The sequence below is a fragment of the Leucoraja erinacea genome, chromosome 7 (assembly GCF_028641065.1).
Source record: "Leucoraja erinacea ecotype New England chromosome 7, Leri_hhj_1, whole genome shotgun sequence".
In the NCBI taxonomy this organism is placed as follows: Eukaryota; Metazoa; Chordata; class Chondrichthyes; order Rajiformes; family Rajidae; genus Leucoraja; species Leucoraja erinaceus.
This window is the reverse complement of record NC_073383.1, coordinates 30,799,343-30,815,110: the sequence shown is the minus strand read 5'-3', so window position 1 is coordinate 30,815,110 and position 15,768 is coordinate 30,799,343. Positions and strand designations below refer to the sequence as shown.

Sequence of the window (15,768 nt, the reverse complement as noted above, 5' to 3'; positions counted from 1 at the left end):
AATCAACTATGTTCTTTATGGTGTTGAGCTTCCTAACTGCTGTTGAAACTGCACACATCCAGCAAGTGGAGATTATTCCATCTAACTGCTGACTTGGACATTATAGATGATGGACAGGTTTTGGAAAGTAAGGAGACGAGCCCCCCACCCCAGGATTCCTTGCTTTTGTGGCAACTCCACTTCAGTTAGAAGACAATGGAAACCTCCAGGATATTGATAACGGGGCTGTCTCTGATGGCAATTCCGCTGAATGCTAGGACGTGATATTTTCATAATCTAATGCATATTTTTGACTTCCAGATTGGATTGTACACAAACAACTCAGTGAGGATTCTATCTGATCAGATGACGAGTGCTGCTGTTACTGTTGTGCTTACAGACACCAGAGATTCCCTGTATGGGTCCTAATGCTGTAAAAATACACAAGATTAACGTCCATTTCCAAAAATTAGCCACAAAATGTTTGTGGCCAGATGTCAGCCAGAAAAATGGCAAGAGTCATTGGTCTGCCACATGATAAACCCTATTTTATTACATATCAATAATAAGTGTAATCATAAATCTAAATGCACTCTAACATGCCAAATGGAAACAGTGGGGATGGTCAAATTTTACTCTATTTCATGAGAATCATAAACATTTAAAACAGTTCCAGAAGGAATCACAAACCTTTAAAATATATATATATATATAAAGAACTGTTAAATACAACAAAGATTTACAAACTCAGGACATACTGCAAAATCAGTTGATTTAAAGAAAATCCCAAAAGCAAGTGCTATTATTAAAGGCAAAAACACCAGAAAACTCATTCTGTTCAACTCTAAATTAGAAAAAAGGTTCTGTAGAAATTAATGGTAGTTATGGCCTGGAGAGTCACTTAATTCTTTCATTCGTACATTCACAACCATGGTAGACACAAATGCAATTCAATAGGCAAATCAAGTCTGCTGCCTCTTTTTTGTCATTTCCTCGGGATCAAGGAAGACATGTTTATGTCTGGTTTGCGGATTCTGAGCTAGTTTATGAAGCCTGTGTGGGAACCGTACATTATCCCACTAATGAGACTGATGGGGCAGTTTAAATGCATGTACATTGGGTGTAATTAATGAAAACAAGTCAGCCAAGCTTGGAGCTCCTGTATACAGCACTTCAATGATGACTTTAAAACAGCTAAACCTCCTATAAAACTGCACACACCGAAGTCAAGACTAAGTGCCTACTTCAGCTAATCAGTTAGATGGTCAGGATTAAGCAGAGCAAGGTGTGCAGATTTACACTCTTACATCGTTCACATAGCAGCAGTTAAACAACAGAATGGAAACTGGACAATCCTGTACAAACATCTGTAATGTGACTATTTGTTAATTTCATAACTCTCCTCCAATGTTGGACACTCCTGGAGCCCAGGGGCCGAGAGCCATTGTAAGTAGATTGTCCAACACTTATGCCAAGAATTTTGGTCTTTGTTCTGCATTAGCTTCATTTATGGCCCAGAAACAGTGAGTGCTTTCATTTGAATGGAGAACAAGTGGAAGGAAGAAACACACTACAATTAACTTGTTTGTGATTTAATCGGTTTAGCATAAATGTATTCAGTTAAATGTTTTCTACTGAAGTATTCAAATCCATAATTTTTATAATCAATTAGCATTTTAATTTTATTAGCTTGTATGCTATTAAATATCTACGGCATTCACAAATATTCAATGATTTTTTTCAGCCTGCAAGCTTTGGAGCTAGAATTTATTGGCTGTCAAAGCAAGCTTGCAAGCTGTGCTCACTGCTTCCAATTAGAAAGACCTTGCCCTGAACCTCACCAATCGGCATGAAACCAGCTCACCTGAGGAAGTTTGTGCCAAGGAATTATTTTGAAAACGTAAGGCTTATTGAACAGACTACTGTGAATGCAGGAGGCAGGTTTATCCATTCACGACTCAGGCAAAAGGACCAGCATTTATTTGAAAGTTGATTCATACGGAATGAAAATTGGCCCTTTGATCCATCGAGTCCACACCGACCAGTGATCACCCGTTCACACCAGTGCGTTATCCCATTTTCCCCGTCCACTCCCTACACACACACACGGGGGGGGGGGGGGGGGGGCAATTTACTGAGGCCAATTAACCAACAAACCTGCATGTCTTTGGGACATGGAGGGAAACCAGAGCACCCGAAGGAAACCCAGAGAAAATAGACTGCACCTGAGGTCAGGATAAAAACCCGGTCTCTGCCGCTGTGAGGCAGCAGCTCTATCAGCTGCTGCCTGTGCCGCACTTAGTGCCACCGTGCCGCCCTTGACATTATAAAATAAAAGTTTTGCAGTACATAAATTAATATGATTTAATAAATTACAAAAGTTACAACAATTTGGAAGCAATGTTGATCGGGACAAAGAAATTTCTCAGCAATCAGAGTGAGGAGTTACAAGTTCATTGGCAGTGGAAGGTGTAAACACAGCATGGCAAGCTTCCATTGTTAAATGTAGAAATATAAATTTTAAATGCTAAAACCTAACAGCACAGTGTAAGAAAAAACAGGATTGAGGAAGGAAACACATACACATGAACACACATTTAATTTAAATATATGTTTTTGGTACACATGAAGTTATATTTTACTGCACTGGATATGGTCTACTGCTGACGAAGATAGGGGCACCATCGCAGATTCGAACGGGTCTGGGAAGAACTTTATAAGAGGGAACTCCTCAATCTGTGAGCGCTGAAGTACAAAGACAACACAGTGGTGCAGCTGGTGGAGCTGCTGACTCACTGCAGCCAGAGACCTGATTTTGATCTTGACTTTGATGCTGTCTGTGTGGAGCTTGTTTGCATGTGCTCCAGTTTCCTCCCACATTCCAAAAATGTGTGGGTTTGTAGGTTAACTGGCCTCTGTATATTGCCCTCAGTGTGAAGGGAGTTATCATCCACACCCTTAAGTGGAATAACAGAGAATTAACGTGAACAGGTGATGAATGCTCGGCATGGACTCGGTGGGCCAGAGAGTGCGTTCCAAGCTATATCTCTAAACTAAACTAAACACAAATGGGAAATCTGTAATTTGATGGATGAAAATAATTATACATGGGTTTGGTTCCTGGACAGATTCCTGGTGCTCAGGAGAAAATCAACAGGAATCCAACTGGACAGGGGAATTTGGAAATCCCGGGTGTGCCAGTGCTAATGTTTAGATATCAACTAACTATAAACTTTGCATTATGAAATTGTCCCCTACAGTATCCCATGCTCACATCAATAATTAGGAAGTCTTCTTTTCCGTAACTATCTGCAAAACATAGTAACTAAAGACTGATGGCATTCAAATTCAACACACTTTAACTCATTACTAGATGCTTAAAAGTGTGCCACTCTTATAATAAGTATATTTTGTTCATATAATATTTGAAAGTTAAGCATTAATAAAACAAATGCATCTAACCAGTAATTTTCCATTATTATCTCCATCCACATTATAGTACTTCGCATTTCATGTTCTATTCCCCCCATAAAAAATACCATGATAATGTTCTGCATTCGCTTCATAGGACCAGAAGTTTAAGTCAACCAGTTACATAAATATTGCCAATGACAAATATCATTCAGAGATTGGTCATCCTCTGATATGTTACTCCTCTCCCGACTTCCTATCATTATACATTTACAAACAACATCAGATGTATGATGGAATTGTCTTAATTTCCTTGGATGAGCCTCACTCCACCAACATTCAAGCGGTTTCATGTATCCAAGACATTCGCAAGTGCCGCACAGAGCATCCACAGAATGTGTTGCTTTTACGTTGCATTAAGGTTGCTTCATTAGCACTTCAAAAATCGGTGATCTCTACCACCAAGAAGAAAGGCAATTGACAAATTTAAAAAAAAACACCAACATTTCCCTTTGTCACACAATATTCTGAATTGAAAACATTGAGAGGTCTAAACTGGTTAACTGCTAAGAGTGCATGCAGCATAAAGACTGCTGCAGTTTATGGTGGAAACTAACCGCCCATCATACCAAAAGTAATTAGGGATTCACAATTACTAACTTCTACCATAGCAAATCCCATGGTCTTATTTAAAAAGGAATCATACCGTTCTTTAAGAAATGATTTTTAACTGATTAAATTACTATACCTTAACTTCCACTATGAACAAACATTATTTAATCTGTAAAATTATTGAAATATATTTCAGATAGCACTATTTCTGCTGTAAAAAAATCTATCATTATCAATCAACCAATCTATTATGCCATTCTTTGTGAATTAATCAACCATCTGATCTTGGCATCAATGGTTCAAATAAAATTTATTTTGTAAATATCACTGCTGCAACAAAATAAATGCTCCAAATGAAAGTTCTGCACAATTTCAAATGAAATAATTTAGAAATATACAATTGTGCGATAAGTCTCTTTTCTGCTATTTTGCTGACACTATTTATAACCTAAAACAGTTGCTTGCAAATTATTTTGTGGTTGGAATTTCAAAACTGCTGGTTTGTCAAAGCCAGTTCGCACAGTAATCTGGATGTCTGTCACTACGCTGAAGGTGTCATGCTGTATTTAGAATTCAAGACTGCCAGTTTATCAAGGCTAAATCCCATTGTGCAGACTTGTTTATCATAATAGAGTTCTGGAATTCAAAGGCTGGAGGATAAACAAGTTATGTGTACAAGCTAGAACAGGCAAGATCATCAATAAGCAATATTATAACATAATATCTTTACACCAGCGTAAATCTCCTAAAAGGTTCTTTCCTGTACAACCTTCTCTCCTTACTTGCAACAGTTTGGCCAGCTATCTTTGTACCTCTTCATAAAACTAGTTCAACTTGGCAACTCTGCTCAGAGATCACCTGTATTTAAGCTGGCAGCCTTCCTGACCTGTCAGTTTCATACCTTTCTCAGGTATGTGAGAAACGAGTTCAAATATAACTGAAATCAGGATGCAACACTAGGTGGATGAAGGAAACTTGTAGATGGCCAGGTCATGTTAATTTATACCTCTAGCTCTGGTGCAAAAGGTTTGCTCTGTCTATTATCGTGGTACTTTTATGCCTTGAGGTGAAGTCACATTCCCATAATAATGTTGTATAGATGGATTGGAGTCAATTTGTGTATTATGATCATGAACCATGTGCATTTCAACAACATTAAATATAACATAGTTGATTTGAAATATTGAAGCTGTGATAATACTCAGCAACTATTGCAAATTAACTGTTACATTTTCCCTTTTGCTTGTGATGGAAAGAAAACACTTCTAAACTGTGAAGTGTTCTTTGACCAAAACTTGAAAGTTGTAAGACAATATTTTTCAAACATTTCTTTGGAAGACTCCATTTAAAGATTAGAAAAATCTTGCAAACCCCAAGATGATAACACCACATGTGTGAGTATCAGTCAGCAATGGTCCCTGCCCTCCTGCAAGGCTCAGAGACATGGTGGCACACAACTCAAGAGCACTGGAGAGATACCAATTAGTCCCTGCAAAGTCTCCAAATCCACTGACAGGATGAACAAACCAACACCAGTTTTCTCTCCCAGGTCAACAAGGCCCTAATTAAACAAATGTAATACAGACAACCAACATCAAATTCCCAAAACAGCTCCATCATGGCAGGGAATTGCCAGGTGAAGAAAAAATAGTTCAAGGCTGTTCTCAAAGAAGAATATCTTCTTAATATCTCCATCACTGCCAGACTACAAACCCACGCATTCCTGCACGCAACCTCTATCCATTTGCTGTTCCCGCATTGACCTCTTCAGCCACAGACCCACAGAAATAGAACAATTGCAAGTCATCCTTGAAACTGAGGGACTGCAGGAAATGAAAGCAGGACATTTACTTGTTTAGTCTTTTTAAATTCAAAACAATTATTTAACACATCTTTGAAGTAAAATAAATAATACAGAACAGTGTATAAAATCATTCTCAAAATTCTACAAAAATGATTTTATTTGCTGTGGTTTCTTTTACTGCAACGAAATGCCATTTGACCTGATTCTTTTTATGTATAGTATTATCTGACTGGATAGCATGCAAAATAAAGCTTTACATTGTACCTTGATATATGTGTTAATAATAAACCTAACCCCATACCATTAACCTTCAAAGCACTGTCTAATAGATTTTACTTTAGAGATACAGCTTGGAAACAGGCTCTTTTGCCCACTAAATCCGAGCCAACCAACTACCACCCAAACACGTGTTCAGTTACCCCAGTTTCGCACACTAATTTCGCAATTACACTAGGGGCAATTTAAGGCTAATTAACCTACAAACCTGTATGTCTTTGGAATATTTACAGAGAAAGGTTGAACAAGTTCGGGCTTTATTCTTTGGAGCGCAGAAGGTTAAGGGGGGACTTGATAGAGGTCTTTAAAATGATGAGAGGGATAGACAGAGTTGACATGGATAAGCTTTTCCCACTGAGAGTAGGGAAGATTCAAACAAGGGGACATGACTTGAGAATTAAGGAACAGAAGTTTAGGGGTAACATGAGGGGGAACTTCTTTACTCGGAGAGTGGTGGCTGTGTGGAATGAGCTTCCAGTGAAGGTGGTGGAGGCAGGTTCGTTTTTATCATTTAAAAATAAATTGGATAGTTATATGGACGGGAAAGGTATGGAGGGTTATGGTCTGAACGCAGGTGTATGGGACTAGGGGAGAATACGTGTTCAGCACGGACTAGAGGGGTCGAGATGGCCTGTTTCTGTGCTGTAATTGTTATATGGTTATATGGTTAATATGGAAGGAAACCAGAGCACCTGGAGAAAACCCCACGCAGTCACAGAGAGAATATACAAACTCCGTACAGATAACACCCGTAGTCAGGACTGGACCCGGTTCTCTGGCACTGTGAGGCAGCAAATCTAATGCAGCACCAGTATGCTTGCCCAGTGAATTATACATGAAAAGATACATGCCTAAAATTGCACCAGCAATCATCTCTCCATCTCCATTATTTTGTTCATTTCAACAATTGTTCCACAATCACAACTTTGGGAGCCATTGATTTGGGACGAATTAAAACAAGATCATGGTTAGAAAAGCTTACAAAACTAATTCATTTGCAGAAACAAAGAACTGCAGATACATAAAATAACACAAAATGCTGGAGTAACTCCGCGGGTCAGGCAGTATCTCCAGAGAATATGGATAGGTGAGACTGAAGAAGGGTGTTGAACCGAAACGTCACCTATTCACGTTCTCCAGAGCTTCTGCCTGATCCACCGATTTACTCCAGTACTTTATATCCTTTTGTGTAATTCATCTGCAATTTAAATTGTATTTCAGCGGTCATATTGATTTTCATTATTCTATTTTCTAACCAAGAAGATTCTATTGCTTGATAAATTTGAAATATTCGATCATTAAACAGGATTCTATCTAAAATCTGAGATGATGGTTCCAAAATCGCAGCTAGTTGCAGATGTCAGGTAAAATAATGGAAAAATATTTACTTTCTATTAATTGTGTAATCTGCAGAAGGCAGTAAATGTACTTGTTTCTGGGGTTGCAGGGGCAAGGAAACATCTTTTTTTTTAGAAACACTTTCTTCTTCTCATTAAATCACATTAATGAAGTGTTTTACCGTGGTAATTATTGTTTATTTTCATAATGTACATCCTTTGATGCAATGCAATGATTGCTGCAATCCAAGAACATGTTTGGTTTTGTTTAGCTGAAGGAGGAGATAGGTTCAAGCAGAAAGGGTGATCACAAATATCAGCAGCAGCCAAAGTAAAATGCAGAGACCCTGAAAGCAAGCGTAGTTCAGAAGATCCAACATATTGTTATAGAGGCCTAATTTTGTTGAATCTCCAAAACTCCAAAGTGGGTTGAGCCCTCCTCATTACATTCTAACGCCATCAACCTTAGAACAGAACATAGAAATACAGGGAGTAAATAGGAGAGCAGGAACAGGCCCTTTGGCCCACAAGATCTGTGCCGAACATGATGCCAAGATAAACAAATCTCATCTGCCTTCACATGATCCATAACTCTCCATTCCCAGCTCATCCATGTGCCTATCTAAAAGTCTCTTAAATGCCACTATCCTATCTGCCTCCACCATTACCCCTAGCAAGCCCCATAACAGAAGCGTCCACGTCGCGGGCCTGGAAACTGGAAGTATCCTGAGCTAATTCTGCTACCACCATCATCTATTCTATTGCAACAAGTGATGGCTCCCACTGATTGTCGCCGGAAGCTTGCGTCCTGTTCACGACGGACGATTACAGCGATGTCAACATTTGAAACATGGACATGAAATAAGATTACCCCCAGCAGCACATTCGACCCAACGGGTGCCCCTTGGTCTAGTCTCCCTTAAAATTTGACCCTCTCACCTTAAAGCTACGCCCTCTAGTTTTTGACAGTTCCCCGACACTGGGAAAAAGATTCCGATTGTCTACCCTTTCAATGTCTCTCATAATTTTATATACAGGTCCACCACTGATTATCCAGCACCCTGGTTCCAGAGCCTTTCTGGATTATCCATTTTGCCAACCCGCAAAGTTGGCGGCGGAAGTTGGTTATGGGAATGGATCGGCCAGTTCCAGCCTGGCCAAAGTTCCAGAGCCCCAGCTGCAGGCAGAAACATACCATCCGCCGATCGAGTCCTGATGAGGTTGAGATCGATCACCTCACCTGGCCTAAACGCCATATTTTCCGGATGGACTTCTGTGCGCTCTTGTAACCTTCTCTGGAATAAAGGAGATGCTGGACCAATAGTTGCCAGACAATCGGTATTGGACCTGCATTTCTATCAGGATGCCCTTCAAACTCAGACCAAAAGAGAACAGTGAACAAGGTATGCAATGAAAGGTAATTCGCATCATCTAGATTTGGTATTGACAAAGCATGCCTCTCTAGACGCGCCTGCCAGTTGGAAGCTAGGCGTGAGTGGATACGGCGGGGATGGGGTAAAAGGAACAAATGAATATTATTAATATAATATCAAGGGGGTGGTTAGTGTGTGTGTGGGTGTGGAGGGTGGTTAGTGTGTGCGTGACGCCGCAGGCCGTGACCCGTTCCCTCCCCTCCCCCCCCCCGCAACCACGCGTTGAGGAGACGGGACCCACTTGGTCGAGTGTGTGCGCACACTCACTCACACACACACACCCACATCAAGTGGGACCGGTTGGCTCCCGTCTTCTCAAAGCGCGATCCTCCTCCCACACACACACTAACCACCCCCCTTGATATTATATTAATATTATTAATTTGCTCCTTTAACCCCCATCCCTGCCCTATCCACTCGTGCATAGCCCCCAACTCCCAGGCAAGTCCACAAAGGGAGAGGGAGGGGGTAGAGGGAGGTAGAGAGAGCGGGCAGACAGAGAGAGAGGGGGTAGAGACAGAGAGAGCGGGGGGAGGAGGAGAGGGGGGGGGGAGGAGAGGGGGGGGAGGAGAGGGGGGGGGAGGAGAAGAGGGGGGGGAGGAGGAGGGGGGGGAGGAGGAGAGGGGGGGGGGAGAAGAGGGGGGGGGAGGAGAAGAGGGGGGGGGAGGAGAAGAGGGGGGGGGGAGGAGAAAGAGGGGGGGGAGGAGAAGAGGGGGGGGAGGAGAAGAGGGGGGGGGAGGAGAAGAGAAGAAGAGGGGGGGGGAGGAGAAGAGGGGGGGGAGGAGAAGAGGGGGGGGAGGGAGAAGAGGGGGGGAGGAGAAGAGGGGGGGAGGAGAAGAGGGGGGGAGGGTGGAGAAGAGGGGGGGAGAAGGAGAAGAGGGGGGGAGGAGAAGAGGGGGGGAGGAGAAGAGGGGGGGGGAGGAGAAGGGGGGGGAGGAGAAGAGGGGGGGGGGAGGAGAAGGGGGGGGGGAGGAGAAGAGGGGGGGAGGGAGAAGAGGGGGGGGAGGAGAAGGGGAGGGGGGGAGAGAAGAGGGGGGGGAGGAGAGAGGGGGGGGAGCAGAGAGGGGGGGGGCAGAGAGGGAGGGGGCAGAGAGGGAGGGGGGAAGAGGGGGGGGGGGGGAGAGAGGCTGGGGAGGAGAGAGGCTGGGAGAGAGGGGGGGGAGGAAGAGGAGATGGGGAGAGAGGAGGAGGAGAGCGGGGCAGGCAGCGAGCAGCCGGGCGATGTCACTCGCAGCACGTGAAACACAGTGCGCAGACCCAACGTGACATCATCATGCAAAGCCAGCTGGTTTGTTTTCAAAGCGATTTTGAACATTTTGATTAATAACTCGAGAAATATTGCATTAATTTTTCAGATAAGACAATTTTGGACTCTACGGGACTATCAGAATATGACATTTTTTTGCAGTAAGAGCGTCGTTTTTTCGAGAAGATTACACACGCGCACACACACACACATACACACACACACATCCACATACAAGATCAGAGTTTTAATAGTTACTAGACCAAGGACACCCCCAACGCTCCCCCAACGTACCCGTCCCCTACCCGTACCCCCCACGGGAGGCATGGGGGGCAGAGAGGGAGTGGGGGCAGAGAGGGAGGGGGTAGAGTTTGGGGGGGGGGGGTGGGGGGGGCATCGTCACAGGGGAGGGCTGGTTCCCGAAACATCGCCCATTTCTTCTCTCCAGAGATGCTGCCTCACACGCTGAGTTACACCAGCATTTTGTGTCTACCTACACATATATAAAAATAAATACACACACTTTATTATATTTATTTCATTTATTATATTGTTTAGAGTACTATGTTTACATATTCTGTTGTGCTACTGCAAGAATGAGTTTCATTGTTCTGTCTGGGAATTATGACAACAAAACCTCTTGCCTCCCTCTGTGAAGAGGATGCTACGAGGATGCAGGGTGGCATGGACAGGTGGGGTGAGTGGGCAGATGCATGGCAGATGCTGTATAATGTAGATAAATGTAAGGTTATTCACTTTGGTGACAAGAACAGGAAGGCAGATTATTATATGAATGGTGTCAGGTTAGGAAAAGGGGAAGTACAACGAGACCTGGGTATCCTAGTACATCAGTCACTGAAAGTAAGCATGCAGGTACAACAGGCAGTGAAGAATGCTAATGGCATGTTGGCCTTCATAACGAGAGCAGTTGAGTATAGGAGCAAAGAGGCCCTTCTGCGGCTGTACAGGGCCCCGGTGAGACCACACCTGATGTATTGTGTGCAGTTATGGTCTCCTAATTTGAGGAAGGATATTCTTGCTATTGAGGGAGTGCAGCGTAGGTTCACAAGGTTAATTCCCGTGATGGCGGGACTGTCATGTGATGAAAGAATGAAGCGACTGGGCTTGTATTCATTGTAATTTACAAGGATGAGAGGGAATTCTTATAGAAACATATAAAATTATTAAGAGATTGGACACGCTAGATGTAGGAAACATGTTCCCGATGTTGGGGGAAGTCCAGAACCAGAGGCCACAGTTTAAGAATAAGGGGTAGGCCATTTAGAACTGAGGATTAAAATAAACCATGGCAAATATTTCTATGCCAATGACATAGCTCTTGTTTCCACAACAATTTCTTGGTTCTCAATATTGACTCCAGACCCCATAAGGTCTCGTAGCATCAGGTCTAACATATCGAAGGAAACCTCCACCTGATTAACATTGGCCATCCAGAATTGCAGATATTGCTTTATATGATGATAAACACAAAATGTTGGAGTAACTCAGTGGGTCAAGCAGCATCTCTGGAGAGAAGGAATAGGTGACATTTCAGGTGAGAACCCTTCTTCAGATCAGTCTGAAGGGTTCCGACTCGAACGGTCACCTTTTCTTTTTCTCCAGAGATGCGGCCTGATCCGCTGAGTTACTCCAGCATTTTATGTCTATCTTTAACATTGCCCATCATTCGTCAGATTATGAACCAGTGTCCCTCCAGTTTGAACCAGTGTCCCACATGTTGACCAACATATGGAATTAGTATTGATTGAATCAAGGGCTCAGAATGTACTCTGGGAGGCAAATTCACTCTGCTTAGGGGCACCACCATTGACTGAGCTGGCCAAACACTGAAGGACATCTTCCAGATTGGATCTGCAGCAGGTAAAGAGCAAGCTAACACAAACAATTTGAACACATCTTCATTAAAGCAGTGAACATGCCCAATGCTTGTAGAGATAATTTCTCGACTTCTCATTGAGAAGACTCTCCATCATGTTGTATTGCACCAACAGTCTAAATGGCACATATTCAAAGCAGATCAAAACTGCACAAAAGGGACATAAACGGAAACAGAAATATAAACCACCACAAACCATTGACCATTGAAGTCTGAAGAAGGGTTTCGGCCCAAAACGTCGCCTATTTTCTTCGCTCCATAGATGCTGCTTCACCCGCTGAGTTTCTCCAGCAATTTTGTGTACCTACAAACCATTGACTCTTGCCCCAGTGTCTTCATCAGTCTACCATTACCATCAAACCAATGTAATAAAGACAGCCAACAGCATGCCAGGAGTAGCAGCAGGGTTGCCTAAGCAGAACCAAACTAGTGACTACAACACAGAACTACATGTGCCCTAGACAGCAACAGGCAGAACAAAGCAAACTTGCAAACAAAAGATCAGTTCGAGCCCTAAGCCCTTTTACCACATCTGGTCATGAATGAGGGTTGATAATTAAAAAGTTAATGAAAGATTTCAAATACATTCTATTCTATGCAATGACAGCACAGGGCACACTAGGATTAGGGAGGTCAGAAGCATTTACAACCATGTACACCCAGAAATGCCAAAGGAATGATTCAGCCTGACTCCCCCCCCCTCACCACAGATGCCAGTCTTGAGGCAATTTCAACATCTCTTCACATCCACTGTACTATTCTAACCTATTTCCTTCAATTCACCCTGTCATCATCAACCCTGGCTTCTGTTGAGAGGAGACATCTGCGACCCCACTCCCAGTCATTCGTTATCTCCAGATTGCAGGGGCTCATTCAGTTTCAATTCCTCCACGGTCATCTCAGTGCTATTACTTTCAAACCCACCCTTTATCAAACAAAGCGCTGGAGGAAGGAAGCAGGTCAGGCTGCAGCTGTGGTGGGAAATGGACAGACAACACTGAATCTGAAGAAGGCTTTAAACCCTAAACATTATCTGTCCATTTCCCTCCAGAGTTCCTCCAGCACTTTGTGTTTTGCTCAAAATTCCAATATCTGCTGTCTCATGTCTTCCCATCTCAACTTTCCCCCTGCACCATCTCTCCCCACGCCTTTAAGTCCACGATAGTGATGGTATTATGGAGCTAAGGGACTACAAATGTTGGAATCTTGTGGAAAACACAAAGTGCTGGACTAAATTTGATCAGTAAGGGTGTCATGGGGTTATGGAGAAAAGGCAGGAGAATGGGGTTGAGAAGGAAAGATGATTGAATGATGGAGTTGACTCAATGGGCCGAATGGCCTAACTCTGCTCCTGTAACTTATGAACTAAATCAGCAGGTCATGCAGCATTGGGAGAGATAGGGGAAGAGACAGGACGGTGAAAGAGGGAGCGAAAGGAGGGTTAGGAGGGAGATAGATCAGCCATGATTGAACGGCGGAGTAGATTTGATGGGCCGAATGGCCTAATTCTGTTCCCATCTCTTACGATCTTATGCCACTTTGATCAGCCATAATTGAACGGTGGAGTAGACTATGATGCAGCTTTATGAGACTGGTTAGGCCACATTTGAAGGATTGTGTGTCGCCCTCGTTACGGGAAGAAGGGTTCGGAAGAGGTTTACCAGAAAGCCGCCTGGATTCGCAGATTTCAACTGCAAGGAGAGGTTGGATAGACTGGGATTATTTTCTCTGGATTGCCGGAGGCAGAGGGAAAACCTGATAGGAGTATATAAAATTATGAGAGGCATAGATAGGTGAAACAATCAGAACCTTTTCCCCAGAGTAGAAATGTCAAAAATTAGAGGGCATAGGTTTGTGAGGACCAAAGTTTGAAGGAGATGTACAGGACAGTTTTTTTTGTACACAGCGGGTGGTGGGTGCCTGGAACGTGTTGCTAGGGGTGGTGGTGGAGGCAGATATGATGATGGTCAAGAGATAGGCACATGGATATGATGGGAATGGAGGGATATGGACTATGTGCAGGCGGGTAAGAGTTGGGCTTGACAGCATGTTCGGCTCAGACTGTGCTCCATGTTGTAATATGGAGAGGGGCAAGGAAGGATGGCGAAAAGGGGGGGGGTGAGAAAATGGGGGGCAAGAAGGGGTGGGAGAGAGGGCGGCTCGGACATCCTCGTCGAGAGGAGAGATCTCCTCAGCCCGGGCAGCGCAGTCACCGCATAAACTCTGCCGCCAACTGCCAGCCCCTCCGACCAACCGCTCCCGGCAACAGGCCCCAGACTTAGACTCAGATACTCGTGCTTATTCTTACTCCATATTTCTTATTTCTTATAGATTCACTCACTTCACTCACCGACGATGACTCGGGCCGTTTCCCGCTGTCTTCCACTTCCGGGCCAAGGGAGCACTTCCGCTTCCCACCACGCGCGGCCGCAGCCGTTGGAGGCAGAGGTGAGCGCGCGGGGCGTTGCAGGACAGGGCAGATGTGTGGGTTGTGTTACAGGACAGAACAGATGTGCGGGGTTGTGTTACAGGGCAGATGTGCGGGGTTGTGTTACAGGGCAGATGTGTGGGGTTGTGTTACAGGGCAGATGTAACAGATTGTGTGGGGGGCTGTGTTACAGGACAGAACAGATGTGCGGGGTTGTGTTACAGGGCAGATGTGTGGGGTTGTGTTACAGGGCAGATGTGCGGGGTTGTTACAGGGCAGATGTGCGGGGCGTTGCAGGGCAGATGTGCGTGGCGTTGCAGGACAGATGTGCGGGGCGTTGCAGGACAGGGCAGATGTGCAAGCTGTGTTACAGGGCAGATGTGCGGGGTTGTGTTACAGGGCAGATGTGGGGGTGTTGCAGGGCAGATGTGCAGGTTGTGTTACAGGACAGGACAGATGTACGGGGTTGTGTTACAGGGCAGTTGTGCGGGGCATTACAGGATAGATGTGAGGACGGTCACATCCGCCAGAGGTGAATACAGATATGTGTGAGGACATTCACATCCGCCAGAGGTGAATACAGATGTGTGTGTGTATGTGGAGGGGATCCACTGCAGCCAGATGTAAGTGCAGATGTGTGGGAGTCACAAAAAGCAGAGGCGAGTGCAGATGCAGGGGCAAAGCAGCAAGTGCTAGAGCACACTTCTGCACAGGTAACATCTGCACAGGTGTCCTCTTCAACCAGCAGACGGTAGAGTTAAGTGTGAGGTGAACATTCTGTGGCTATGGTAAATAAATTGTCTTGACCGGAGTCTGCTGTGACTTCACCCATCTGACCATTATCTCACCTTGGTAGAATAGTATATTGCAAATAGTGTTATGGCGGGTGAATAAGCAAGCCAGGCGTGGTGAATCCAAGAGATCTTTATTGTTAAAGTAAAGAGAACAACACACGCGAATGGGGGAAGGTTGAACCGGGACTCAATACTTATACTAGAGCATACCCCTAAACCTCGTGACAACTCCTTGCTGCCATTACGCAGTCTACAGGTGCACAGTAGAGAGCATGCTGACTGGTTGCATCGTGGCTTGGTTCAGCAACTTGAGCGTCCAGGAGCGGAAAAGAATGCAGAAAGTTGTGACCACTGCCCAGTCCATCATCGGCTCTGACCTCCCCACCATCGAAGGGATCTATCGCACTCGCTGCCTCAAAAAGGCTGCCAATATCATCAAAGACCCACACCATCCTAGCCACACACTCATCTCTCCGCTGCCATCAGGTAGAAGGTACAGGAGCCTGAAATCTGGTACATCCAGGTTCAGGTACAGCTTCTTCCCCACAGCC

The 15,768-nt window shown here is 44.3% G+C and overlaps 1 protein-coding gene across 2 annotated transcripts in view; it reads right to left on the bottom strand.

Moving 5' to 3' along the window:
• psmd14 (proteasome 26S subunit, non-ATPase 14) overlaps nucleotides 1-14,464 on the bottom strand; it is an 82,107-nt gene extending 67,643 nt beyond the window's left edge. Inside the window, exon 1 of one of the 2 annotated variants that reach the window (XM_055638140.1) lies at nucleotides 14,346-14,464. The gene's annotated coding sequence lies outside the window, so the exon portion shown is untranslated. Of the gene's footprint in view, nucleotides 1-14,336 lie in introns of both variants that reach the window. The other variant, XM_055638139.1, reaches the window with a different exon arrangement.
• Between the last annotated feature and the right edge of the window lie 1,304 nt (nucleotides 14,465-15,768).